This window comes from Rhipicephalus sanguineus, chromosome 5 (assembly GCF_013339695.2).
Source record: "Rhipicephalus sanguineus isolate Rsan-2018 chromosome 5, BIME_Rsan_1.4, whole genome shotgun sequence".
Taxonomy (NCBI): domain Eukaryota; kingdom Metazoa; phylum Arthropoda; class Arachnida; order Ixodida; family Ixodidae; genus Rhipicephalus; species Rhipicephalus sanguineus.
In genome coordinates, this window is record NC_051180.1 from 66,064,248 (window position 1) to 66,090,174 (window position 25,927).

Consider the following 25,927-nt stretch of genomic DNA (forward strand, 5'->3'; position numbering starts at 1 on the left):
CACCTAACACGCATGTAAGACGACCCGTGAGAGTCATTTGCACTTTTTTATTGCAAATACATCTTATTACGATTTTCCGATGTGAAAGCTTTGTATTTATCTACGTTAGTATGGTTACACTAATTCTTTTCAGCACATTTTCAGACGTCTATGAACGAGTCAGAAAACGTCAGAAAACTTCTGGATTGAAACAAGAACAAGAACAACAACAAACACCAACTCCTCACAACCCACCAATATTTTATATCACTGTCGTGTATCCCCTTTTGACTCGTGTTCTCAATCTTTTTAGTTCTTGTTTAAGTTTCAAGTTCTTACGACGCGCTTACACAGCAGCTGCTGAAAACATGAATTTAATCAAAGGATGTTGCCTGTACCGACCATTTAATTTATTTCAATGACATCACATGTCGTTTCTCATGCGATTAAAACTCCGAGCAAAGGAACTGGATCGAAGGAGCAATCTTGGCAACCGAACACGCGCAGCACGCGGTACGCATATATTGCGTTTTAACCCAAAAACGGAAGCCGAGGCCCGAACGCTGAAATCATTGATCGAAAACGGGCCGGAAAGATGAGTGCGCCACGGCCCTATAGAACAGTAGCGAAAAGAAATCATCGCCATACATACGGATGTAGACATTGATGGCTAGCAGACGGCACCACGAGGAATCGACACTGAACGTGCTCCTGACGGCAACACCGCTCGATTTCGCTGGGCATTTTGCTTGAGCATTCAGTACAAATTGCTTTATGAACTTGCCCACTGATGTTTCAATAACTCGAGCAGGACAAACTGGCCGGCAGCGTCAAGCTGCGTCGACGTAGCGAGCTCGCGCGCGAAAAGCGGCACCCGAGTCCTCTCTCTGACATCACATGCGAGAGGGCGCCACTTAAAGATCTCGAGGCGAATCGCTTTAAAGCTGTTCAATGCACCGCTGTGAAACACGGTCAGAGCATTCTCAGACGACCACCCGAATGTGCCATATACATCAATAGCTTTAGTTGACATTCATATTTCAAGAAGACACAATCATATGCACTAAACAATTAAATAGTAGCAATAAGCGAAAACAGCAATACCTGGCATTACACGGAGCGGCTACCGAAGTTTAGGGAAGGGGACAATGAAGTCCTGACTTGGTATCAGTTCTCACTTGGTATGTGGCAACTTTTTTTTTCTTTCTTTTGCTGAATGTGAAGTAAACAATTCACCGGGAGTGAGGGAAACAAACGTGCGTCTGAGTAAATGTTAAGCTTGAAGCTTTACGCTCCTACTTCACGCTTGTAGAGGTCGGAAGCCATGGGAGTGTAAGCGCGTACAAAGAAAATAGCGTTTCTTATATCTCTCATTAGTGGCCATGATTCGTAAATAAATACTGGGTCGCATAACTTTTCTCGCTTTCCTAGAAGGTGAATATGGAAAAATTATGCCAATATTATTCCTTTCATCAAAGCATGAATAGGAGAGGCATCTCAGAAGGAGGGGGAGTGTCGGAATCGCACACGAGCGTATATATAACGTCGCGGGCGAAACCGAGTCGCGACTGTGGGACGGGGTAGGAGGCACAGATCAACGGAATTTATGGGGCGGACGACAAAGCCGAAGAGCGGCACGAGAACAGAGAGAGGGAGAATGAAGGTGAAAGGAGGAGAGCTCGGAAAGCTTGCCGCTACGAGCAACGGATTCGACGGAACAGACACGCGTCACAAGATTGGCTAATGGCTGTTGATGTCCTGACGTGATGTTTGCACAGGCTGCGCGATGTTTCACTGCCTCGAGCTGATATCGATACAACAGGAGCCTGCGAGCTGGTCGCGCTGTCGCCCCCATGTATAGATAAGCCTGGGCGCTAATTTTGTTTGTATCGAGTTCCGAGGGCTCTCCGTGTCAATAGGATCTTGGTGACCGACGGATCAGTGATACGGTATGCACTTTCAGCCAACAGGCGAAGCAGGACAGGAAACTTGATCATCGACAGTACGTCGGCTGTCCTAACTCAAAAGAGGCTACGTATCCAAAATCTAATGTACCATGAGTATTACGTTTCAGTTAAACGTAGCGTGTGACATTGAATGAAGAGCATATACTATCTTCCTAAAAATTGCACCCATAACAGGCAGCTTGAAATGCAAGAAGCCTAAGCATTCATTGGAAATAAAATATACCCCAGGCTCTGTTGGCGTCCTTATGGACTAAGCCAGTCTATAACGACTGGCTGAGTGGCTTCAGTATGCGAAGCATAAAGCTTTATGTCTTCTGCGTTGATGTACTTCTTGTACATGCGTGTATACAAAAACACAGCTCAATAGATATGTCTTCGGCAGCCGAATTTTGTCTTTAGGTCCAAAACCAATAAGGGAATGAAACAGAGAGATTATGGGATCAACGTCATGCTAAAGAAAAGCATTCGAGTGCGATTGGACGGTATCCAGCAACTCTCTACTCTCTAGCTGTATCAGGAAAACTTTGACAGTGTGCATCTACATGCAAGGCCCGGAAACAACAGCGAAGAATTCAGGAACACTCGCATAGCGGAATACCCTGTTTTGGCTAGCGGACTACAAGAGATGTCGGTATACGGGCACTACAGGACTAGACGCTGTCGAGGAATGAAGGTTAAAAAAACAATGTCTGACAAGGAAGAGAGCGTACAAAGCTTCCTGCAGATACAACAGTTCTTATACGACGAGCAGCCAGCAGAAAGAATGGACTACTGAAGCCTGGTTGAAGCTACAGAAGACATCGTAGACGCTGCGGGCGCTCTTTTATTCAATGGTCGCCCTTGAACGAGAGTGCTGACGAAAACATTCGCTGTCATGCATTATTCATCGAGTTTCCCCCTTGACTCGGCGCAATAACCGACGTGAAGGAATGGTTTTGGATTGCTTGTGGAAGAGCGAATTTCCACTGGCTCGCCGGTCAGTCGTCCGTGTACCCTGAGTGAGTGATCCCGGGAAACATCGAATCAAACACAACTTTTTGGGCCCTACACAGCTCTTAGCGCGGGAGAGTTCGTATAGGGTCTAGGAGAGCTTACGCAGCACAGTAGACACATTATCTTCTCCTTCCCTTCTTCAGTTTTCAGCGATCTCAGTCTATAGCTTCCGTTACTACACGTACCGCGGCGCGCACGCACGTTACCTGGAGATAGTGTAGCCACTATTGCACGTAAACAATGAAGCCGCGCTCAATGATCCTTGGTTGGACAGGAGTAAGAGCCAAGAGCTTTAGCGTATCGTCCTCCGGAGATACATGCAGTCGTTAGATAATGAAAGATGGAGACTACAGTCTATGCTTAGCTACGAGGTATATGTACTGCAGTGGGTGGCACCCTGTTGAGCGCGCTCAAACGCTATATTATGGCAGAAAATATGTAGACATATTGCCGCCTGATCAATATCTCTGATGTAGACTTACTAAAAAGCGCAAAATATCCAACAGTTTCGTCGTCACTTGTTACATTTTTCCTTGCGGAATTTTCTGGTTATGGTTTATATGCCTCTCTACATGTATAAATTAAAAGAATGTATAATATATAGGAAACGATGCGCCTACATGTGTGATGTTTGCTAGCTCTGGATAATGCTTGTGTTACTTGGTACTGGTTAATGTTGCTAATGTTAGCTCCACTCGCGTGATGTTTGCTATACGCTCTAATAAGTATGTAATATATATAATACGCATTCTCCTTCCCCGACCCCCCAGTGTAGGGTAGCCAAACGGAAGTGTTTCTGGTTAACCTCCCTGCCTCCTTTTTTTTTCTTTTTCCTAATGCCATCACTATGTTATAGTGTAGCGTTGCTATACGACGCTGGAATACGCCAATGAATGCGGCATATGAGATACGTGTCAGCGCGCTGTAGCGTGCATTTCCCAAGAATATAACTGGCTACCGCGCATGAACATATGTCCAAACGTTATATCGAACTACAAATTGCGATTTATGCATCACAGTGCGGTCGACATGTCTCGTAAGCCTGCGTCACTCACACTACTCATTTTACACAAGGCAGTGGATCCGATTTGCAACGGTCACAGGCAAACAATGAACCATACCTAGCTCCTTGCTGACTGCATTTCATAACGTGAATTCGCACAGCGTGGGATATTTACGAAAATATATATGTTTATATATTTATTTACTATTTCTTTATTGGTTAGATTATTTATTTCGTCTGTTCTTGCTGTTCTTTAATTAATAACCTGAAGCGTTATCACCACTCACTGATTGGCGTTGTTCTCAAACATATATGATGAGTTCTGCGCAGTTCATAGCCGAAATGAGTCGGTTTTCTCATTTGATGCTTGTTTTCACTTTACATCCTCGTCAAGACAGTGTCTCATGATTCGATCGGATGCATTGGATTGATGTAATGTCTTTTGTGGACGCAATTTCGTCGCGCGCAAAAGGAAAGGACATTTCGTCAACGCCACCCTCATGTAAGAGTGTTCGATATCCGTAATGACCTACGAATATAATCAGATCCCCGGCAGCAGCACATTTCCGAGGATGGTTACAGCCTAAATCACACAGCCCACGTCCGTTTCTGCGCAACAAAAAGCACGTTTAATTAGAACGGCTGAAGGATACTATGAAAGCAACCAAGTGACATTTAATGAAAAAAGTCCACACCTCTTTCTGAAAACTTGAAAACATTCTGAGTTTGTTCCTCGTTTTCCTATTTACTAAGCCGGGACGGGACGCAGGTGAATAGATTATATAGCACGTGCAAGAAAGACGTTGTGTCTTGCAGCGCAGCTGTCTATATCTGCGTTGAAATGGACTGTCTGGAATGAAAACGAACGGAAAAGTGTGAACTTTGTAAACCAGGCGCGAGATTTAATTATCGCCATTTCTCAAAAATGAATGCCACTACTTTTTGTGCGGGAAGAAGCGCCTTTCATCAGGAAGAGGTGCGATCAGCGAACAGACAAGTGAACTGGCTCATACCAACAAGTCCTTATCACCTGTGTTCCATGTTTTCATTGCACTGCATCAAACGCCCTTACGTGGCGCAGCCAGATCGATTGTGATGGCAGATGAGGACGAAAAGCGGCTGTATTACGCCGCGACATTGCCACTTCAAAAGTGTGGATAAAAAAAAAACAACACTGAGGAAAACGAATGGAAGGTGTCCGAGTGGACTTTCCCGCGATAGCTCTGCGCACCGGACAAGGGTTGCAATATCAAAACTCCAGTCCTATTTGTTAGAGGAGAATGAAACGTAAGCAACCATAACGGTAAAGAATCCTCTCGTATTTCAAGGAGAGAACTTGGAGCGTATATACAACTGCATTACGGCTCATGAAAGCATAGACCTTTAATGCCGATTCAATTTATCTCGTTAAGCATTCTACCCTTCTGTAAGGTATGTTTGTTGCTACGGAATCAATCTATAACACCTTTTGAGGAGCGACTGCATTTTCTTCACATTCGTTAAATGTATATCCTCACTCTCTGGATTTTCCATACGCTTTCAAGTCAACGTACTTGCTCGCCCTTTTGGGAGGTCCCTCGCTCTTTTTTTGAACATCAAAAGCCGCTCCGCCCGCCTCGTTTCTGCTCCTGTCCTTCACCCAAAACTTTCCCCTCAGCGGTCAGCAGCATTCGTGAAATGGAGGAGCCCACCGGCCGCTGCCGTTGAGCCATGACGCCATGGTTTCCGTATTACGCACTCTTTTGACGAGCCAAATGGATGACACACTTTCATTCGCCTAATAATCAACCGCAATTTGAAAGGGCCGTGTCAAGTCACCCTCAGAGGAAGAAAATAACGAAAAGAACAGCCAAAAAAAGAGGCGGAGGTGCATCTGAAAGTAAAAAGTTGGAAGCTAATGATATAAAATGTCGAGATTCCACTTTTACATTCAGCTTGCCTATAACGCGAATTAGATATACAGAGAAGATCGACATATGCAGCTAGAGCAACCAAGAAGGCTGTTCTACTTTCCCTGTATTCACATGTCATGATATACTCGGCTCCATGGACAATGACTAGCAGAGATACCAGACTACTGCTTTGCCATTGCAATAATACCAGCAACTGTGCGACTCCCCCAAAAAATCACAGCATATCCACGGAGTGAATGATGATGAGTGGGCGAAGCTGCGGAGGTTCATCGGTAAACCGTGAATCTTCCGTGAATTCTGCCCAGCACATCATCACCGACGTGAGATCGGGCGCGTTTATACTAAATATTCGATGAGTTATGACGACTTGCAGCTCACTTTAATTTTACATGTACGCTGTGAATTTTCATTGTTTAGAAAACCATTGCTTTAGAAAACATCTGGCGTCTTTCGTTAAGCAGCTGGCATCTTTTCGTTTTGCTTTAGAAACATCTGGCGTTCTTTCGTTTTGCTTTTAGAAAACATCTGGCGTCTTTCGTTGGTTTATTTCATTAATCAACGGCGTTTTGAACAAAATTTTTATTGTTTAATCACGCACAGGAGAAATCTCACCAGGCACTACCTTGGAGGTAAACAATGGCTGCTAATGGGAATGAGAGACAGAAGAAGTCGGCTTTTAGCTAACACTTACACTTCTACTTCTACTAACGTTTCCTACTGGAACATGCCGATGGCCGCTAATGGGGAATGAGAGACAGAAGAATTCGGCTTTTAGTTAACGCGCACGCTGCGAATTTTTTATTGTTCGACAACGCACAGGAAAAATCTCCCACCGGCACCACCTTGGAGGTCAAGATCTGGTACTAGCTTTACGACTTGTTACGCACTACTACTACTACGACTACGAGGGACGAACGGGTGCCGCCTTAAGGAGCTTCGCCCCTAAAAGTTGTGACTATTTCACTGTGGGGATTTTGGTTACCCGCGGATCTGACAGCAGCGAAATCTAAGGGATACTTAAACGCACAGTTTTACAACCGGCTGCCACCTTCTCCAGAACAGTTTTCAGGCGCCAACGGCGTCTTCTTTAAAACTTCTTTAGCCATACACTAATGGAGAACAGTGGAAAACCACACTGCTAAGCCCAGACCCAGAAGTGCAACTCCAAGTCCTTCGGCAAGCCGCGGGTGCCGCCAGAGCTCAAGGAATCATAGCTGCCACCTAAGGAAGGGAGCCCATCCCTCAAATCTTGCCGTCTTAAATAAAAGTTATTTCTTCCTCCTCCAGGAAACGGCGCATGACCAAACGCACATTTGGAGTAAAAGTTTCGCGAAGGAGAATTATCTACGTCGGCTTTATATTGTTACGGACTCGTAAATGAGGTTAAATAGAGGTTTATTTACAGGGGATGGACGGCCAGTGCCCGCCGGTACTCTGCGTCGTTCTTCTCTTCCTCACACCTCTATTGTTGTCGCTGCTGCTGCTTCACTGGATTGGACCCACTGTAACATTTCTCCTCTCGCAGACGAAGCCCTCCGGGCGAGAAGTCAGCGAGGTAGTCGCTGAGTGAACGGCTTTAGACGGGCTACATGGGTGACTTCGGTCTTCGATGACCGTCTTCCACTGGCAGTGAGGCGTGCAATTCTATAATTCACTTCACTAAGACGCTCAGTCACGACAAACGGTCCAACATAGTCGGCGAGTAGTTTTTGGCACAGTCGACGTTTACGCACAGGAGTCCACAACCACACTAAGTCGCCAGGCTGGTAAGTTACTTCCCGGTGTCTGCTATCGTATCGCGATTTCGACCGTTCTTGTGAAGCCAGAGCACGCAGTCGAGCGAGTCGCCGAGCCTCCTCCGCCCGGCAAAGGGTTTCCGCGATACAAGCGTCGTCATGACTACAGAAAGAAAATATAGTATCCAAAGTGTACCTCGCTGGACGAGCGTAAAGAAGGAAAAACGGGCTGTATCCAGTGGTCTCGTGTTGCGCGGTGTTATAGGCGTATGTGACGAACGGAAGCACTTCGTCCCAGTTCTTGTGGTCCGAGCTGACGTACATAGATATCATTTTGACAAGTGTTCTATTGGTCCGCTCAGTCAAGTCGTTGGTCTGAGGGTGATAAGGCGTTGAATGCCGCAGGTTGGAGGCACACAGATGTAGAAGTTCTTCAACCACATCGGCCGTGAACTGACGGCCACGGTCGCTAATTATCACGCGAGGGGGATCATGACGAAGTATTATGTAATGCAGCATGAACTGCGACACTTCACCAGCAGTTGCAGAGGGTAGTGCTGCCGTCTCGCAGAAGCGAGTCAGGTAGTCGGCGCATACTATGATCCAGGGGTTGCCTTTGGATAAACGTGGAAACGGTCCGATCAGGTCTATGCCTACATGTTCGAAAGGTGAGCTGGGAAGTGCTACAGGCTTTAGGCAACCGGAGGGAGCGTTGGTAGGTCTTTTGTGACTCTGACACTCAGCGCAACTGGCTACGTATGTCTCCGTAGTCTTGCGCATTTGAGGCCAGTAAAATCTTTCTTTGGCACGATGGAGTGTCCGCATGGATCCTAAATGACCTGCAGTTGGGTCATCGTGCACGATACGTAAGACAGAAGAGCGAAGGGCTTCTGGCACCACCAGAAGGTAGCGTGCAACTGTCACGGAGAAAGTCTTCTTATAAAGCACCCCGTCGCGGACACAAAAACGACCTGCTGATGAGTCTTTCGCGGCAGAGAAAAGAGGCTCTAGAGTCGGATCCTCATTTTGCTGTCTCGCGAAGGTGGCGACGTCAGGGAAATCTCGGCGTACGGTTGCGATTACGTGGTCGAAGCTATCTGCATCACATTCCGTTGTACGGAGAGGCATCCTGGAAAGACAGTCAGCGTCAGCATGTCGTCGCCCGCTCTTGTATGAGACAGTGAAGTTGTACTCTTGCAGACGCAGAGCCCATCGTGCAAGGCGTCCCGACGTATCCCGAAGATTGACGAGCCAGCACAGAGAGTTATGGTCCGTGACGATCGTAAACTGACGCCCGTAGAGGTATGACCGAAACCGCTGAACAGCGAAAATAACAGCGAGGCATTCTTGTTCAGTTACCGTGTAGTTGCGCTCGGGTTTACTTAATGACCGACTTGCGTAGGCGATGACGTGTTCCCTGTTATCCAAGCGTTGGACCAGCACAGCACCAAGACCGACGCCACTCGCATCTGTGTGGACCTCTGTTGGCGCGGTAGGATTGAAGTGTCGGAGTATCGGCTGTGACGTCAGCAAGAACTTCAGCTGCCGAAATGAAGCTGAACACTCGGACGTCCACTCGAATGGGGCATTCTTGTGCAGGAGGCTTGTCAAGGGATAAGCGACGTCAGCAAAGCGAGGGATGAATCGCCTAAAGTAGGAGCATAGCCCCAAGAAGGTGCGCAGTTCTTTGACCGCCTGAGGTGGCTCAAAGGCTTCAACAGCCTCTGTCCTTGCAGGGTCGGGCCTGACGCCGTCTTTGTCCACAAGATGTCCCAGCACCAAGGCTTGGCGTTCACCGAAATGGCATTTCTTGGAGTTGAGCACAAGAGAAGCCTTTTGTATGCAGCTGAGCACAATGCCTAGACGCTCGTTGTGCTCGTCAAATGTGCGTCCAAAGATAATAAACATCATCTAGATAGCACATGCATATCTCCCATTTTAAACCCCGCAGAATGGCATCCATGAATCGTTCGAAGGTGGCGGGCGCGTTGCACAAGCCGAATGGCATAACGTTGAATTCAAAAAGCCCATCGGGTGTTACGAACGCCGTTTTTTTCTTTATCCTCGGTATGCATCGGGATTTGCCAATAGCCAGATCTCAAGTCGACGGAAGAAAAGTAAGAAGCCGAGTGAAAACAGTCCAACGCATCGTCTATACGCGGAAGCGGGTAGACATCTTTCTTAGTAATGGCATTGAGCCGACGGTAATCGACACAAAATCGCCAACTTCCGTCCTTCTTTTTGACGAGAATGACAGGTGCGGCCCAAGGACTCGCAGACTCCTGAATTACTCCCTTTTGCAGCATTTCTTCAACTTGCTCGCTAATTATCTTGAGTTCAATTGGTGATACCCGGTACGCCTTCTGTCGTATAGGGTTCGCTGATCCGGTGTTGATACGATGGCGTATTCGAGACGCTGGAATAGAGGATGCTTTATCGTTCTGCGAGAAGTCGAAGACTTGCGAGTGCTTGGATAAAATGGCCAGTAACTTGTGGCGCTCACTCGTGCTAAGAGACTTGCTTACCATCTGTAGTAGTTGCGAGTCCGAGGGGCCCGAATGGAGGGACTTGTCTGCAGCAGTCTCGAGTACAGCCAGTAAAGCCGGTGTTTCTTCTGTGAAGAGTGCGAGCTTCATGCCAGAAGGTAGAAGTATGGGCTGGGCCGTGTAATTCATCGTCCATATTCCAGAGCGTCCGTCAACTACCGACACCAAGCAATGTGGCACCAGCACGTTCTTCTTTACACAGGCTGAGTGGAGAGGTTCTGTTGCAGCGTCAAATGTAGTAGGAGCTGTACCGGAGCAAATTACTGGAACACACACGGTACACTACGCTGGAACAACGACATCCTCGGCAACACAAAAGACACTTTCTTGACGCGGCGAGTCCTCCACGAGTCCAGTCATAACCTCGGGATGTACCGAAAGCTCCCCACTTCGGCAGTCAACAGTAGCGCCACACTCCCGCAAGAAATCTATGCCTAAAATAACATCGTGCGTAGATCGAGGAATTACGGCGAATTCCGTGGTAAATACTGTGCCACACAAACATACATCTGCAGTACAAACACCGCCCGGGCACAGTGTGTCACCGCTAACACTACAAAACGTCGACATTTTGTTCCACAAAAACATAACTTTTTGTCCCAGTAGAGCTTTAAAACTCAGGCTCATCACGGAAATTGTTGCCCCAATGTCTACAAGAGCCATAGTAGGAACATTGTCAACACACACGTGAACTTTGTTTTTCAGCATGAAGGCTGACGGCGGTATATCGGTTGGCAGCGCACAGTATCCAGCGACCTCACCCCCATCGGACGCACTGCCTAGTTTTCCGGTGGTGATGGAAGGCGACGCCGCGGCGATGGCGATCGCGGAGCACGTGAAGCAGGCGGTGGTGTTAAGCTGCGGTCGGAAGCTGGTGACGAGTTCCGAAAGTTGCCTTGACGAAGTCGACGACCGGAAGTTTGACGTGTTGGCCATGACGTTGAAAAGGGTCGATCGTTAGACTGGTAGGACACTGGTGAAGGCGCTTCTCGGAATTGCCGCCGACGGTCACAAAATCTGGAGATGTGGCCTGGGACGCCGCACCTGTAGCACACACGAGGAGGCCGAAATGTGCGGTGCAACTCGAACCCTTCATTTCCGTCAGCTGGCATGGGATATCTGTCCAGGTCGTTGTCATATCTGTATCCCGTTGTCGTCGAATAAGTAGTCTGGAACCGCTGCGTCGGATAGGTGTTCTGTCGCTGCTCCTCGTTGGTGAAGCGACGTCGGTTTACCGACTCGGGCCGAAGCACAGCTCGGTAACTGTCCATGTTCGCGGCGTTAATAGATGGTGGTGATGAGACAGGAGGTAGTCCGGGCTCGGCGCCTCGGGAGTCATCACGGCCGCAACGACCCATTTCGTGGCATCGGAGCAGCTCTTCCCGTACTATCTGTCGTATTGTCGATGACAGGTCGGACAGCGGGCTAGCATCGACGCTGGCTACTGTGGGCACATTAGACAAACGGCCAAATTTCGGCGCTATACGACGCATCTTGAGTGCTTCGAACGTCCGACAGTGCTTCATGACGTCGGTCACAGATGACAGGTGCTCTTTGGAAATCAAGAACTGGTACACATCTTCCGCTATGCCTTTAAGAAGATGGCCCACTTTATCTTCTTCGGTCATACTGGGGTTCACCAGTTTACAAAGCTTTAAAATCTCTTCAATGTACATAGTACAAGTCTCGCCAGGGAGCTGAGCCCTTTGGGACAGGGTGTGTTCAGCTCGCTTCTTCTTCGTGATGGAGTCCCCGAAGCACTTCTTTAATTCCTCGACAAACGTTTCCCATGTCGTCAACGTATCCTCGTGGTTGTCGTACCACAGGAGGGCAGTGTTGGTGAGCGAAAGCACGACATGCGACAGCTGAGCGGCGGAGTCCCAGCCGTTAAGTTTGCTCACCCGCTTGTACTGCTTCAGCCATTCGTCCACGTCCTCCTCGCCAGTCCCGCCAAAGCTGGGTGGCTCCTTGTAGAGATGAGAATAAGCCATCGTCCTCGGAACTTCGGTTTCACGAGGCATGTCTCCTGTTGAGGGTGGTGGTAGTCCCGCAAGGCGACGACTCCGACGAGGGCCAAGGTGTGGTAATTCCGTTGTTAGGTACTCAGGTTGCCCCGCTCCTCCACCACTCTGTTACGGACTCGTAAATGAGGTTAAATAGAGGTTTATTTACAGGGGATGGACGGCAAGTGCCCGCCGGTACTCTGCGTCGTTCTTCTCTTCGTCACACCTCTATTGTTGTCGCTGCTGCTGCTTCACTGGATTGGACCCACTGTAACAATATGTTTCTCATAGAGGGATATTATTGCCCCACCACGACAGTCATCGAAGCCTTGATAGAAAAAGTTGACTTTTAACATCTCTATTGCTGCAAGCAGTGTGTCGGAACGGAACGAAAACCGGTAACGAAAATCGAAGAAAACGATATTTTTGACCGCACCGAAAACGTAACCGAAACTTTAATGTTTCGTTCCGGAGTGAAATTGAAATATTTTCAATGGGTTTTCGGTTCACGAGAAAACTTCGCGATCCGGAACAACTGAACTCATGCAATGTGAGAATGTCTCAGGGTACAGTATCAACGCGTACCTCGGACAGGAATTCCAAAGCAAAGTTATGTAGAAATTGTGCGAAAACGAAAACAGTGGCAACCAGAGATGTTTATATTAACGCAAGTGGACTTTTGCGCGCCTGTCACGCAGGTCAAAGTGGAGAGGGCATTGTCGGCCCTGAAGTTTTTACAGCGAAAGGTGTTACGAGATAACAACAGCTGATTTTCGCGCCATAGTTGTCCGCCGCCGCCGGTGTCCGTGACCGCTATCGCGTGATATAAAAAAAAATAAATGACAAACAAATTTCTAGGATCGGATGGGATTTTAACCCGCCACCACAGTGCCACGCTGGTGCTTGCAAATCCTTCGCAAAAATACCCTATACAGGCGTCATGTCGGGCAAGGAATCGTGTTAACACATGTAATATAGTTTAGCAGAAGAGTGAAGTAACAACCAGTAATGAAACAGTGCTAATAGCGCAAAGCGTGTGGGGTTTAATACTTCCCACCAGTGTTACGGAGTTGCCCCACCAGAACTGGAATGACTCCGGAATCATTCCATATTTTCGCGACCCCGGAATCGAATGGGGACAACGCTTGGAGGATTGTAATGGGAATGGCATTAAGAGCATTTTGCACGGAATGGAATGGGAATGGAATTACGTCTTTTTACGAAAATAGAGCACGTCTTCTTCTACGGGCTGTTTTTCAAACTTCAAACATACATAAGTGAGAGCCTCGCATTTAACACTAAAGGAGTATTTTTAAAATGGTTTGGCTGATTAAAAGCACGGTACATTTATGAGCAACGTGCCTACTAGAAATCGAGGCACAAGTTAGTGTACAAACAAATGCATTATCCCAGCAGATACTGAAGGGACAATCAAATTACCCCTGTGCGTTGGTTCTCATTGATACCCCTACACGAAAGGGCCGAATACTCTATGCACGGCATCATCTTTAACTCCCGAGCAGTTTAGTACCGGATAGACAACCTTTGGGACAAGGAAGACATTGCATACCTGTGCACAGGCGAACACAGAAAGTTCTCCTTACTCCATGCCTGCTTGCGAGGCGCGCTTGACAAGTGTGAGTGCTGACGAGCAGTGCAGCCCAATGTACCCTATTCGATACAAAGGCGCAAGGTGCGCGAGCGGTGCACTGTTCCAACTAATACCCGCAGATCTAGAGGGTTTTCTTCCCCATTAACCAAATCTTAGTTTTCTCCATAATCATGACCACTCCAGACGCGTGGCCAATCTGCCTAGTCTTCTTGAAAACAACTTTTGTCAGCATTAATATACGCTATGTTGTCATTTTAGTATTAACAAATTTAAGCTTAAACAATATTAAAATATGTCCATTCGTTCAAACATGCTGACCATGCAAATACTATAGGTAGCGAGAGGACTGCCCCTATGGGAATTAGTAGGGTGGTTGTACTGCACGAGATATGTCACCAAGCTACTATCACTCGGCCTTGGTAACGTGTTTTGCGTACTTTCGCAGTTCTTAACGCATCTGACGACATCAGCTTTATGGGGCGTTCATTCTTAACTCGATAAAACTAGCAAGGTGCCTTTCTTACGTTGAGGAATTACAGGAACGGAATAGACCTGCCCAGTCATTCCCGGAGTGGGAATGGGCTAAGTTTTTTCATTCCGAGGAATTGAAAGAAATGGAATTGCTATAAGTCCTGATTCCCCGGAATGACATTGGAATGGAATGGAGGCGCCCATTACGCAACACTGCTTCCCACCCACTGCAATGTTATCAACCATAATTCATCATCATCAGCCACAGCACAAAGTGCACAAATGCCTTACAGATGTGTAGCGGGTACCACGATTCTCCGAAGCATGACGAAAAATTACATAGTGCAAACTTCACCACTTCAGAAAAATTGCGATGATTTATGGCGTAGTGGGTTCCTTACATGTGTACTTTGATTAGTTGGTCCAAGAGACTCTACAACGGGCTCTGCAAAGTCCGCTCTTTCAGCTTTCGCTGTGACTGCTGCGTGTTCCGCGCAGACATGGCGATCTTTTTATCACAACAGCAGTCTCGCACATCAGAGTACACTCAATGACGTGCTGCTTCTGAGATCGTGCTCACTCCCTCGACACAAAGCATTGAGCCCACAAAAAAATTCGTATTTGCCCTTTGAGAAAACAGATACTTTGGCTTTGAAATTAATACTGGTTTATGCTAGTTGGTAGGAACTCGTCGTACAGTTCCGCTCCTCTGAAGAACGTGTTTTACGCTTATCCCGCTTTCTTAAGAAGAGGGCAGGTAACTACATCAAAAATCTAATGTTTTTTTTTATAAAAGGAAGACGAAGTGTCCGCTTAACAGAACACTTGTGACTACCGATCCGCTAGTTTCTTATTATTTCTGCCTTCACCGCTGGATATCCGCCACGTTTCTGGCGCCGATGCGAGTATAGACGTCCCCGGGCCCTGCCGGGGATGGCGGCGACAGCGGCGGCGGTCTCCAGGAAGCGCACGGGGCTCCATAGTGATACGGACAGCGACGAAACCAGTGTCTACTCGCTCAGCAGTGAGGACTGGTCCGATGACGACTTTCAGCTCGTACGACGCCGTAAGGCGAAGCGAAGTAACACCGGGTCCCCCTTGTCTTCAGGCAAGTCGACTCTCAAAGCTACTCGGAAAACCGCAGTCAGTACGATTATTTTCGTACCAGAACTCGCTACCGACAACCTGAGACAACTCAACAGACAGTCGGTCTCGGTGCTTCTCGAAGCAGCGGTGCCAAATCAAGTAAGGGACGTGAGAGTCAAAGCACGAAAAAATGTCCTGGCTGTCGACGTCGCACATGAGACTGCACTGAGCACATTGAGCAAAATTACGGAACTTGATGGCATAAAGGTTCGCTCGTACATCCCACTGGCCAGTGGTACCACTACTGGTGTCATCTACGACGTGGACGTCTCTGTTTCCAACACAGACTTGCCCAGTCTGGTGGAGCCAACAGTAGATGGCATCCTTATAATACACATGTCGCGCATGGGCACATCTCGCTGTATAAAACTAACATTCAAGGGTGAATCTCTGCCCTCCCATGTCAAGGTAGGCCACTTTCGGCATCCTGTACGACCGTTCATTCCACGGCCACTCCAATGCCGCAAATATATGAGGTTTGGACACGTGAGCGCCGTGTGTCAAAGCACGATCATTTGCTCTCGCTGCGCCGAACCACACGCTGCAGACTCCTGTGATGTCACGGTCCTAAAGTGCCGCAACTGCCTCGGGTCCCATGACGTTTCGTCAAACGAGTGCCCCAAGAAACAGAAGGAAAACGAGATTCTGAAGCAGATGGTACGAGACCGCTCTTCTCGTCGGGAACCTGTTGCTGTCGTCACAAAGCGACGCTCCCGACGCCGTAGATGTTCAAGGAACTCTGTGAAGCGCAGTTCACAGGTGACACCTCATACTCTGCTGCCTGACTAGACACGCCCGAGTCGATTTCTGAGGACAAGACCGCACCAGAGCACATGGACACTGAAGCATGGCCGGCATTGCCAAAGCTGCAGCCAGAGCCACAGCCAGAACCACAGCCACAGCAAAAGCCACAGCACCATACACAGCGACTCCAATGGTCGCAGCAGACACAGACCGAGTCACACAGACCGAGTCAACACAGACCGCTGGTTCCCCCCGACTTGCCGGAGAAAGACAAGGACATTGCTGCGATGCTTCGCTCTCTTCCGAACACTATATTGATGCTTTTGAATAAGCTAAACACTCCGTCAGCCCGAACTGCCCTGCAAGTGCTGGAGATTCTCGATCCAGTGTTTTCAGCGCTGCAGTAACCACAACGGCTCGCCTACGGCCCTCTTAAATGCCGCGATTCCCTAATGGTATTTCAGAGCGCTGATGTCATGTAGGTCAGAGAAGCTCCAGCCTCAGTGACTGATTGTACCCCTTCGCACGTGCAGTGCTCTCCTTCTCTCTCTCTCTCTCTTCCTCTTTCTATTCCCCATTCCCTTATCCCCAGTGCAGGGTAGCAAACCGGACGTTCGTCTAGTTAACCTCCCTGCCTTTCCTCTTCTCTTTCTCTCTCTCCAATGTTCTTTTATGACAACCTTAACTTCAGATTTTTGCATTAAAAAAAACCCGTTATGAACCGTTACAGAACATTTTTTTCCGTTCCGGAACAGAAACGAAGCGGAACATTTTGCATCGGAACGAAACTAAAACCGAAACAAAAAACATTTCGTTCCGACACCCTGGTTGTTATTTGAACTCGACCAAAGGAAGGGGGGGGGGGGAGCTGAGATGAATCCCCCCTCTCCTGATGGGGAACCCTGAGCACACCAATGGTAGCGCTCACGGCAAATCGTAACCTTCGAACCTTCCAATGGTCGCGAATATAAAGAAAAGCAATTAGGCTTCAGTCTGGACGGAATATGGAACGGGATGATGCAACCTGGCACTCACTGTTACTTGATGTGCCGACTCGAACAGTTGGCGCTGCCTAATTTATTCCCTGCCACTTCTATTCGAGCGGACTTTGCCAAAACAGAAAATAAAAGCAAGGAAAACCTAACAAGAAGCTTAGCAACTAAATATATGAAAGCTGAAAGTAACGAAATCTCCTTGCCTCTTTGCGCGTTAAAGAATACGAATAAAACAATGCGCTCTGAAGCGAAGAATGTCGTCGAGAAAGAGAGCCGGTTATGAAAGAAGGAGCGAGGTTCGTTCCAGAGTCACCATCCAATATCGGCGCCAGGCCATGAAGCTGGACGAAACCACGACAACTCATTGTTTTTTTTTTTTCACGCAATCGTTTTCTTTCTCATTCGCTTTGCCCAACCGTATTCTTATTTGAGTATTTCAATTTCTTTCACTTTCATTGTAAACGTTTTCAGAAGCATAAAAACCGGACCGGTCATACCATACACGTTGCGAGAATGGGAAAAGTTTTAGGGATATCACTGCAGTAGCTTCAGCTTGTTCCCTATATTTCTTTTCTCGCACTCTTGAGCCCTTCGCCCGACTGTAAGAACCGTCCCTCTCTCAACAATTTTCCAGCGAAATCACGACCTACCATCTCTAGTTTTCTTCCTCTCAGTACTACAGGCTCCCCGGAGAGTTTACGGCCATTGCAATATATCTGAGAGGAGGCTTTCTTCGAGTTCGCTAAGAGCATTCTGATTTCTAGGATATTCATGAGCCCGCCATCGTATTTGCGAGCACAGTTTCCGCGTTTTACTTTAACCGTGTGTGTCATGTGCGGCTCCGCAAGCAAAATATTCCAACGGATTACGAAGGGTCTGTTATCGGCCAAGTAGTCAGGTTTCATTTTAGACAAAATATTTCATAACATAGCTAGGCACGCAAGGCCATATGAGCGAACAAGCACTGATTCAATCGGATCCTGACTCATCCTGTACTATGGAGGCAATTCTTCCAATTTGAGTGCCCATTATGTTGCACCGCTGACGGCATCCGTCTACACAGGATACTAAATGCGATATTGTTTATCAGATATGGGAAAGTGTATATTGGTTTTAAATAGATCGGCCAATATATTGAATCATAACCAACTGTGAGAATGAGGCTGTATATGATAATTTCCCATACAGCCACCAGGTAATTGTTTACCTTCTACAAGGAGCACCATAAATGTTAATTCTGGCGTTCCAACATTCATAAAACCGAGATGGAAAATTCAAGGATCATGTGACACTTACATCCTTTGCAGGTGTATCGTTTAGGACAGTAAAACTTTATTCCTGCCTATAGGTTGGATGTGTTTTTCTGTGCTCCAAGTCAACCGAAGTTCGCAAAGAGACGGTGCCTGCGGACGTTGAAATTTACCATGTGCATAATGGCCATTTCAGCACATGGTGAGTGCCGCATTTTGAGCCGGGAGACCGTTGCACTTGGCAATTCATGTCGCCTAGTGGCATTTCTGCAAACATCTATAACCTTACCAATTAAAGCGCTCCACTAAGGTCATCATTGTTTGGTGTTTCTTATACTATTCAGCGCAAACCTGTAACAAGTACGTCCAACGGGCTGCAAGCGGCCTTATGTCGGCAACCGTGTTCTGTGATCACTTTTGCTGTTAGTGAAAGAGCTCTATCGGCGTTTTCGTTATAGCTATTGAAATTTGCATAACCGCTTCGTACAATATTTCAACCGGCCGTAGATGTAAAAACACCGACGAAAAAAAGCTCATGCAGAATTTAGTTAAATTGGTTGGTCTGATAATCGAGACTAACCTTAGTTGAGGATGCGGGCTCTAAAATTATGAGTTGCCTTTTTATACAATGAGTATACGTTTCCCAAGAAGCTACAACGTAACAAGATCATCTCACTGCCACTCACTGTTTCAGAAAAATTTCCTCAGTATTGATTTTGGCAAGCAATTAAAAAAGCGCTGTATATTTCACTGTTTGCACACCCCTGCGCATGTCTGTACATTCAGAAACAGGGAATGTCTAGTACTCTTATACATACCCTGTGCCTATAGCGCGATCACACGAAGGGCAAGCTAAATCATTAAGAAAGAGTTGCCTTTGGCAACCATAGAAGTGGCTAGCGCGCTTTCAACAACTAGACTCGAAGCAGTTCATTTTACGAAAACATTTCAAAAATGCTTCCTTTGTTGCTGCTACTCAAACGAACCCGATGACGTAGATCTGCGCAGTGTATCTTGAGGGGCGGATTACGCGCCCGATTCAAGACCTACAACAAAGACACAGGTTGAAAAAGAAGTAGAAGATCCTTTTCTATGGCTGGAAAAAGGTATCTCTCTCTCACCGTCAAAGCAAGAGAAAAGATAAGAGGCCGCCTTCCTAAGAGTCCCAGCGCTGCGGCAGGGCCATTGATATCAAGCGACTTCCATTGGCCACTGCAGCATCGCAGGTGTCGCGATGGCTTTTATTTCATCTTGTTATTAAAGCACAGGCGGAGACTGGGACAAGGCCTTGTTCGTGTCATTTCCCTGTAGTGCCGGGCAAAAAACTTCGCACCAGCACTCCGTCAAAGTGTATGAAGCGAAGCCTACGAAGGTACACCTGTGCGCTTTTGTCGTCCCTGCTGCTACGCTTTGTGCTCAGGCAACGTGACAAGGTCCCTATTAATTAGGAAACGGCAGAAGTGTGAGAGCGAAAGCCGACACCACGTGCTTTAATAAGGCCAATATGAAGCAGTCCAGTCGTGTAGTGCAGGAAGCGCAACAATGAATTTTAAAACGTGCCACTTGTGAAGAAAGTTGAGGACTGCAGCCGCATGGTCACTTCCGAACGTAGGAATTACAGAGAGCAGGACGACGCGTACTCTGCTCCAGTACTATACGGTATATCTCGCAATTTGCAAGAAACCATTCAGAAAATGATGGCCAGAAGCCTTCGCATATGTCTCAGCTAGTCTCAGCGTACCGCGCGCATCTTCTAGCGCCTTGGTCATTGCGGAGTCCCGTCAACCAACTTTCCAAGGGCTTAGATATACAGAAACATGTAGGCACTACTTCCTATTGGCGACACAACACGCTAATAATCCTCTTTGCCGAGCGGTTCAGGAAAGAAGCGCTGCCCGTAACCATGCAGATATAATGCAATGTAACGATTTCTACCTACTCATGAACACTGGTCGGCGTGCGCAACTCATCCCCATGGCGACTTGTCATTCCAGAAATTGTCATATCGATTCCGGCGTTAACTCTCAAGCGTGCCATGCCCGTTATTGCAATAAAACAATTTACTTCAGCCCATCTTTACACAAATTATGCTGATCTTATTAGCGTTTACACTGATGGGTCATGTCGAAAACGATGTTTTACGTCAGCTTTCTATATACCTGAATACCCATAGAGAAAAGCTTTTCGGCTTTGTCACCTTACGACGTCCACAACGGCAGGACTATTTGCTGCTTTACGCTACATATCTAGAGAGACAGGACCACTTCGCTGGGTAATTTTAAGTGATTCGCAATCATCTTTAGTGTGTATTAATGGCATCAATTTAGGAAAAAGCATATGACAAATTAACATATCAAATTCGGAAGACATACGCCATAGCAAGAGATTTACATCATGATATCGTTTTCCAGTGGATCCCAAGTCACTGTGACATCACGGAGATTGAGCGCAAATGGACGGGACGCAAGAAGACAAGACGACTACACGAGCGTTCACTACCAACTGGTTTTATTCGGAAAAAAGCATAGGTTGATATAAAGCATAGTACACCACAAGCGCGACTGCGCACACATGCAGTGAGAAGAAAAACTATTAAAAAAAGGTTATCTTAAATTCCTGTGAATCAACTGAAACTCACTCCCCCGCAAGCATACCGACGTTTGGCTAACACAATCGGCTGCTTGGTTTGATGCGACCTTCACCGAACCATGCAAGGGAGGGTGTGCCGCATTATCCGATCAGAGGTTGGAAGGCAGACGAGGCTGCTCAACGATTTGCTTCGGGTCACCTGCTACAATAAGTACGGGGAAGTGGTAGGATCTAACGTTTTACGTTCTTGGCGGCAACAGGCAGCGACGAGCACCGAGTTCCTTTGGTGCAACACATTGGCACAGTTAACGAAACGTCAAGAGAAGAGGCAGGAAGTTCAACACGACCCGGTAATCATCGGGGATGTAGTTGTCCCACCTGAGTTTACCAGCGTTTTGAAGATGGGACCGAAGTATTCCATTGAACCAAACGTGCCTGCACATGAACTGCTCGCGATGAACAGACGAGTTGCCAGCAAGACTGACAAAGAGCAACAGGAACGGTGCCTACTGGAGGGAGTCAGCAGTATTTTTACTGCTTGCTTGAAGAAGCACGCTCCGCGGCCCAAGGTGCCCACAGCCCGACTCGTTGATTTCTTCAGAGAAAACAGCATGTGTCTCCTTCAAGCCGACAAGGAAGGAAAGTTCGCTGTCCTGTCGTCAGACTGTTTCAAAGAAAAAGCAGCCAATGCTTTATCCAAGAACATTTTTCCGGTAAAAACCAGCTTGGCTAAGACAAAAGCTGTAGCCGTGGAAAAGTGCAACCAGTTAGAGTTGAGTAGACTGGCAAAGAATATTTCCGCATGTAAAGGTAAATGTCTGTCTATATTTTTTACTGCGAAGACCCATAAAGACGGCATACCCTTTAGATCTATTGTAAGCGAGAAGGGATCCTGGCAGTTGTACCTCTGCCGGTACCTTCTGAAGTGTTTAGGTAGTTTGTCTGTCGATGACCCTTTTGCAACTAAAAATTCATGTGAGGTGATTGAATTTGTCCGTGACATTGATTCGGTGGGTTTTTTCTTCTCTGTTGATGTGGCAGACCTGTTTTATTCCATCCCACATAAGGAAATGTTCTTTGCCGTAAGGGAGTGCATTGAGAACTATGGTGACGTACTGTTTCAGAACAGAGCAGGCATTAGAGTCGAAGACTTTGTCTCTTTTGGAATTTTACTTGGGTGCTAGTGTTGTTTCTTTTGACAGCAAACTTTATGTGCAGAAACGTGGTATCTGCATCGGGTCATGTGTGGCACCGATACTATGCGAATTTTTTTTTTGTCAGCTGTAGATAGGCGCTTAGATCGTACTTTTAATCAGGACAAAGTGCTTAAGGTGTGCAGATAGGTCGATGACTTTTTAGTTCTTCTTAAGAAGCAAGGTTTAAGTGATTTTAGCGATTTTAGTGTTGTGCACGAGGTGTTAGACACTTTCCATCAGTTGGGGCATGGCCTGACATTTACTCATGAACTTCCCTGAGAAGCTTAACCTGTCGCCTTCCTATATTTGCTGGACCTATAACCCATGTTCTCGCAAACCTCTGCTGCCGTTCAATTCGGCCCATTCTAAGACCGTTAAGCGAGCAATTGGCTCACTTGTTTTAGAATCCGTGCTCCAGAAGTCTTACGAACACGCTGCCTCAACCAGTTTCGTTCAGCAGGTGCGGTCGTCGGGATATCCGGAAAGCGTTCTGGTGGCCATTGTGGAGTCGCTGCTCCAGAAAATTAAAGGAAAGGGGAGGAGCAAGGCTAGACAGAAAAGCGCCATCAGGCCCGAGGTACTGCCGTACATACACAACGTGACGCACAACCTCAAGAGGCGTAATGTGCCTATCGCCATATCAGCGGCGAACGAGCTGTCAAAGCTTTGTGTGCGCATAGCAGGAGAGGCAAACAAGAAAGCGTCTTGTGGAAAAAAGCACACCCGGCCTTTCAGAGAATGTGCGGAGGCGGTCGTGTATGAGTTGCCACTGAGCTGCGGGAAGTCCTATATCGGACAAACGAGCCGGTGTGTCAACGACCGGGCACGTGAGCACGAGCTGTCGCTCACAAATGATCGGCGCGCGCACTTTCCGGCGCACTGCGCGGAGTGCGACTGTGAGCCTCTGTTTACTGAACTAAAGGTACTAGGGCCGCAACAGAGACACCGTGGCACGTGAGCTTCTGGAGGCATTTCACATCGAAAAGAAAGGCGCCGATTGTGTTAGCCAAACGTCGGTATGCTTGCGGCGGATTGAGTTTCAGGTGATTCAGCGGAATTTAAGATAACCTTTTTTTAATAGTTGTGGTGTACTATGCATAGTACACCACGCTTGTGCGGTACTATGCTTTATATACCTATGTTTTTTTCCAAATAAAATCAGTTGGTAGTGAGTGCTCGTGTAGTCGTCTTGTCTTCTTGTGTCCCGTCCATTTGCGCTCAAGCTATTACAGAGCTGACTGTTTGGCACATGCAGCGCATCAAGGTAACGATTTATATCTATTACCCCTCGCGGTGAGTGATGCACGATCTTTCTTGAACAAACTATGTGGTCGATTGTCCAAAGAGACTTGCGTACCGATGTGGGCTAGTTGGTGCATAATGGAAAGGCAGTTTCTTAGCGCTGGTCATAGACATCAAAGACATCATACCACACAGTGTGTATGATGTCTGTTAAGAAAGTAGGTAAAACGGCACAGATTTGCATTAATCAAACAATATAGAACAGCAAAATACTCAGTTATGTTACTGTAAGCGTTCAAACACCACCGGTCGTGTAAAGTGTAGGATTTTTATTACGCCGGCGTCGTCAGTGGTAAGAAAAAAAATGTAGTTTTTCTGTTGCTTTCTCAGCGAGCAATTCCAGCAACGTTCGTTTGAGCTTAAAATCGTACGCGCTACTTGTGGCATTGTGGCGCCATGCGTACGCGTTGTGCCGAAATGAATAGAAAATATCCGTCAACGCAGCCGAATTGTCCCTGCAAATTTTTTTCCTGAATCTTTGTGAAAAATTATGGCAGCTTTGCACTAGTCGTGCCAAGCCTGAAGAAAGAGCCGAGCTGGACGGCCGTCCTTGTTTCTCTTTGCTTATAATTTTTCTTCTTCTCTTTCTTTGCCTTTGTCTCTGTTTCTCGTAGCCATTTTTTTGTATCTTTCTTTCTATTTCTTTCTTTCTCGCTCCATCTATTTCTTTCTCTTTCTTCCATTTCTTTCTCGCTCTATTTATCACTTCCTCTTTTTTTTTCCATCTCTTTCTCTATTTCTTTTTCTTTCTTTGTGTCTTTCTCTCTCTGTCTATATTTTTTTGTCTTTTTATACTTTAATGTCTGCATTCCCTTTATTTCTGCCTATTTTTCTCTTCCGTTATCTTTCTATGGCTTTCCTTCTCTCTTTTTCACGTGTTCGTTTTCGTTTGACACTCGCACTTGCTGTACACAGTAGTGGGGCTGGCCCAATTCCTGTGGCGCGTACCCACCTGAGCAGTTTCGCACGACGGAGCACGAGTTACCGATACCTTAAACAGCTTCACTCTAAAGAGAATGAAGAGAACGCGTGCCAGTTCATCATGTTGATAGTTTATACGACGGAGCACGTGTTAGCGACAGCTGAAACTTAAAATAATTTCAGCTCATCTTCTGCCATTGAGTTTGGAGGCACGAATAAAATTTCAATATGTAGGCGGCGGGGATGCGACGGCCCATTCAAAGCGCAAGGTTTGGTGGCAACACGGCGATGCAGCGGTATTGACGGTGGTATACGAGCAAGCAACATAACAGGTGCTGCGTTTCAGGCTTTCGGTTCACGTTTTTTTTTTTTTTTTTTCACGCTGCATTCTATAGGAATGAAAGAAGTTTAAATAACATTACTTCCCTCGAGGTCGGCGCCGAACTGTCCAGCATTCTTCTTTCCATGTCGTGTACGCGTAAACTTCATTTGAACAATTCAACATAAAAAAAACATATGCTCAAAAAAAAAAAAATTCCGCAGATCAAACGCCTGCCCCGTCGCGGTGGTATAGTGGTTATGGCGCTCGATTGCTTACCCGTACGTCGCGGGATCGAATTCCGGCCGCTGCGGCTGCATTTTCGATGCACGCGAAAATGTTTGAGGCCCGTGTACTTATATTTAGGTGCACGTTAAAGAACCCCAGGTGGTCGAAATTTCCGAAGCCCTCCACTACGGCGTCTCTCATAATCATAGCATGATTTTGGGACGTTAAACCCCAGATATTATTATTATTATTATTATTATTATTATTATTATTATTATTATTATTATTATTATTATTATTATTATTATTATTATTATTATTATCCGAGCTTTGCACTGTTTTGACATAGCGTGGCACAATGTACAAAGTCTTCCCTTCTCAGTCTTTCCACATAGTTGTATATATGCAATGTAATTTTTTATTCCCCGTCAATATTTCTCGTGTTGTCTTATTTTACTCCTCCCCTTTTGTGTTCATTTCTCTTTGTCTACGTGTTTTTGCTCTTTTTATTTCTGAAAACTGTCTGTATTGTATTGTTTATTTTTATTGTTTATTTTTGCGTGCGCCAGCACAAAGACCTTACGGTTGTTCCCGGGCACGTTAAATAAATAAATGATTGATTGATTGATTGATTGATTATTATTATCATATTATTATTATTATTATTATTATTATTATTATTATTATTATTATTATTATTAGATCGCACGCCTTGTGAAAATCAGTTTCATGCAAAGCAGTCAGCGAGCAGTTCTATGCTGCATTTTATGGCTTTGAGCGAAGCGTTACGAGGTGGATAGACGTATGTCCGTAAGTGTAGTAGTTCTGTATACATCGTGGGCTTACCAGGCACGTCGACAACACTGGCGCTTAAAGGGTAACTTATGGTCTGACGTAACGTCAGCACTCATATTAGAGTACATACGTCAGTATTATCTAAATGAAGTGCACTTTACGGTGCGAAGATGTGAATATCATAGGTAACTTTCGTTAGCGTATTCCTCCGGGGTCTAG